Source organism: Mandrillus leucophaeus, unplaced genomic scaffold (assembly GCF_000951045.1).
Source record: "Mandrillus leucophaeus isolate KB7577 unplaced genomic scaffold, Mleu.le_1.0 Scaffold1010, whole genome shotgun sequence".
NCBI classification, from domain to species: Eukaryota; Metazoa; Chordata; class Mammalia; order Primates; family Cercopithecidae; genus Mandrillus; species Mandrillus leucophaeus.
The window spans coordinates 419,447-423,737 of record NW_012098211.1 but is presented as its reverse complement, the minus strand read 5'-3'; positions in this window follow the sequence as shown (position 1 = coordinate 423,737).

Here is a 4,291-nt window from a genome sequence, read left to right as displayed (position 1 = left end):
GGCCTGGCCTGGGGCCGGGCACTTGTGGCCGCCGGGAGCTCTCTGAGCCGTTGCGCTGCGCAGACGCCGCTCTGGCCTTGTCAGAGCCGAACCTGGGAGAAGCACGAGCTGTGGGAGGCGGCGTCTCGAGGGATACACGGAATGACCGTGGAGAGCGGGCGAAGGATTAGGAAAATGGCTGTGGTGGAGATAAGAGGCGTTCCTGCCCGGCTTTGGAGCCTGGGGGCGGGGGTAGTCTTCAAAAGATGGAAGGGGAAATGGTTTTTATTTCTTTGTAAACCGAGAAGTAAGGACACTCTCCTTCTGGCCTTGGTGCTAAAAATACCAAGCTTTCTTTGGATCGTGGCTGAGATTTGTTCCTCACCTTTACGCTAAAGAGATGGCTGGGACGATTCTTGTAGGGTAGAGGGATTTCCAGGGACAGCCAGGGGCGGCTCCCCAGCCTCAGCCTCCCTACCTGTAGAATGAAGCATGCCACACTTTATTTCTTAAACTTATTCTGTGGCTGAGGGCCGAGTGGTCTGCTCTGTTGGGTAACACCAAACAGGGATCTATTAAAACTGGGCTAAGACTGGTTGCCCCATGCCAGTACAAGCAACCAACTGGTTAATTCCAATAGAAGGAGGAAATCTTGAGATGGAGACTATTCAGTCTATTCCCAGGTTTGTTTGGGGTTTTTTTTTTGTTTTTTTTTTTTTTTTTTGAGCAAAGGTATCGTTTTATCACCCAGGTTGGAGTGCAGTGGGATGGCGGTGGCTCACTGCAGCCTCGACCTCCCGCCTCAGCTTCCCAAGTAGCTGGGAACACAGGTGCAGGCCACCACGTCTAGCTAATATTTTTATTTTAGCTAAATAAAAGAGAGGAGATCTTGCTATGTTGCCAGTGATGGTCTCAAATTCCTGGGCTCAAGCAATCCTTCCACCTCTGCCTCCCAGAGTGCTGGAATTACAATCATGAGCCACTGTGCCTGGCTAATTTTGTTTGTTTAATTAAGGGGGATGCAACCTGTCTGTGACACCCCAGGCAGCTCAGGAACCTCCCTGGGAACCTGTCCGTTCATTCAGCAGATAGTGAGTGCTTGATTGAGTGCCTGATATATGCCAGGCCCTGTGTGCATGGTGGGATACTTCAGTGAACAAGACAGCTGAGGCCTTTTGCCCGATAAAGTTAATTTTTAGTGGAGAAGACAAATACATAATTACAAGTTGAAGTAAAAGGCTGGGACAAAAACAAGGGGCTAGAATAGAGAATAAAAGCTACCTAAGATGAAGCAGTCAGGGAAAGTGAGGAGGTGATGCTGAACTTGAAGTCAAGAGTGAAGAGTTAGCCTTGGGAAAAGTTGGGCAGAGACATTCCTCGCTGAGAGCAGTAGGTGCCTTTTCAGGGTAAGTTCTGCATGGGTCAAGGAGCTGAAAGAAAATCAGTGTAGCTGAAGTTTCAAGCCTAGGGGAAGAGGCCCAGGATGGAGTGGGAAGGTGGGCGGGGGCCAGAGCATGCAGGGCCTGTGGGCTGTGTCAAAGAATGGAGACTTTGTTGAGCCTTGGAAGGGTTTTATGCAGAACACTAACATGTTCTGATTTAAGGCTGTGTGTGGGTGTCAGGCAAAAATAAAAGCAGGGAGCCAATTAGGCTTGCCACAATCCAGGCCAAAGATGATGGTGGTTTGAACCAAAGTGGTGGTCATGCTAAGATGAGTAGTTGAGAGATGCTATTTTGGACTTAACAGGACACATTGATAGGAAGGACATGGGGGCAGGAAATGGAGAAACCAAAGATAACTCAAGTTTCTGGCTGGAGTAAGTGGGTGGACAGTGCTTCATTTATTGGATCAAAAAGCAGCAACCACATCTCAGGGAGTTATATCAGGAATTCTGCTCAAGCCACATGGAGCTTAAGATGCCTGTTAGAGATCCAGTGGAGTTATCTCATCACTAGGAGCTCAGAAGAGAGGCCAGGGCTGGAAAGGGGCTTTGGGATACATCAGCATAAAGATGCTCAAGGTCATGGGATCTGAGAAGGACACACAGGGTGAGGTGGTAGATGCAGAAGAGGAGAGAGTTCAGGAGGGACCCAGGGGAACCAAAGCAGGCAAGAAGACTGAAAAAGAGGCTGGGGGAGGGGGGCAGAAGGAGAATCAGGAGAGCGCTGTATCCTAGAGACTGAGAAAATGTTTCCAGAAAGCAGTTGTCAGCTGTCTTAGATACTGCTTAGAGATCAGATAAGATGAGGACTGAGGCCTGTTGGCTCTGGCAACATGAAGGCAGTTGGTGAACATGATAAGGGCAGTGTTCCTGGAGTAGTGGAAGCCAGGCTGTGGTAGAACTACCGTGTTTGCACAACTTGTCTAACAGGGAATGGAGAACTGGGAGGGATCTGGAAAGGATATGGAAGCATAGGATGCTTTGGTAGAGATTGCTAGATGCCCCTAGTAGTAATTCTCTCTTCCCTTCATGATAAAATTTCCAATTCTGTCTGGCCAGATGGCTTTCCAGAATAAAGGCAAGTTTCTCAGCCTCCCTTGCAGCTACACTTCATTCCACCTAATAGGAAGTAAGTGTAGGAGTCCATGTGCGAATTCAAAACTGGCTTTAAAGGGAAGTCATGTGCTTTACTCTTTCCTGCCCGGTAGGATGTATTGATAGCTGAAGCTCAAGCATCCATATTGGATCTTAAGTGGAAGCCAAAGTGTTGAGGATGTTAGTGGAAGTGAGAATAAATGTGGATCCTAATGTGTAAGGAGCCAGCACACATTTGGACTACCTACCTCTTGACTTTCTTTATGGGAGAAGGACATTTCTGTCTTGTTTAATCCTCTATTTTATGGCACATGTAGCCACATCTATTTCTAACATTTGTTATCATAAAGAGGGGTTCGTTAAAATATGGGAGTCACTGAAGCAGGCTTGCACAGTGATAGGAATGATCTAAGAAGAAGGCAGGGGCCGTGATAGGAAGAGCAGGTGAAAGGAGATAGGGTGTGGGCACTGATGAGGGTCACCTCCTACAGAGGGACACCTCCACCATTGTTAAGGAGAGTAGTGTGGAGGCCGAGAGGAGTTTTCTAGTAAAGGCTGGGATTGGGAAGATGATTACTCACACCTGGTGATTTCTGCTTAATCCTGGATGTGCAGGAGGTCATGAGCTAGAACAAGGAGGAAGGAGATGGGGAAGCCAGCTTTGCAAACCATGGACTGAGTGGTTTTGGAGATCTTGCTGGCCCAAGCAGCGTCTGGGAGATGTGTCCTTTCTGGAACAGTTGGCCACACTGCTGCAGGCTATGAAAAGTGTGGTGGGAGTACCCACAAAGCCAGCATGGCCATCCCTGCCATGCCCCAGACAGTCACATCTGACACTCACCTGCCATTCCCAGCTGCAGCGGAGACCCACAAAGCTTTATCTGACCCATTTTTTTTTCTTTTGAGATGGAGCCTCACTCTGTCACCCAGGCTGGAGTGCAATGGCGTGGGCTCACTACAACCTCTGCCTCCTGGATTCATGGAACTACAGGCACGTGCCACCACACCCAGCTAATTTTTGTATTTTTACTAGAGATGGGGTTTCACTATGTTGGCCAGGCTGGTCTCGAACTCCTGACCTCGTGATCTGCCCACGTTGGCCTCCCAAAGTGTTGGGATTACAGGCATGAGCCACCACGCCCAGCCTATCTGACCCATTCTTACAGCAACATGGAGTGGCTTGCGAGAGCCTCAGAGAGTCAAACTAAAACAGGTGTATTGTTTTCTCCTTTATTAAAAAATAAAAAGAATTCAATATAGACAGCCCCAACTCATAAAAGGGTTGTATTGTAACCAGTGGTTTACTTTCCTGGCTAGCACCTAGAACCATAATTGCCAAGCATATAACTGAATTGTAGTGCAGACTGCAAGCCTAACGTATGGATTGTGGGAACAAAAAACAGTACAGGAAGGAGGAAAAGAAAGAAGCTGAGAGTTTTTCTTCTTTTTTCCAGACCTGACGCTGCCACAGATAAAATTTTAAGTGGAAGAGCTTGCCCTTTGTCTTCCCCTAACTTCTTCCATAGCCCTCTTGTGTCGGTCCCCAGTGCTGCAGTCTGCAGCTTCTGTGTGTGTTTACAGGTCAGTGGTCAGGTCAGGGTGAGATTGAACAGAAGAGGGAGTTGGTGTCCAAGCTCTCCTAGTTCTCAACATCTTGATCTTGAGCAAACCACTCTATATTCCTGAGCCCTGCTGTTCTTATCTGTAAAGTCAAGGTAATACTAAAACCCACCTCACAAGCTTGTAATAAAAATCCAAAGAGATAAAAGTTTGTA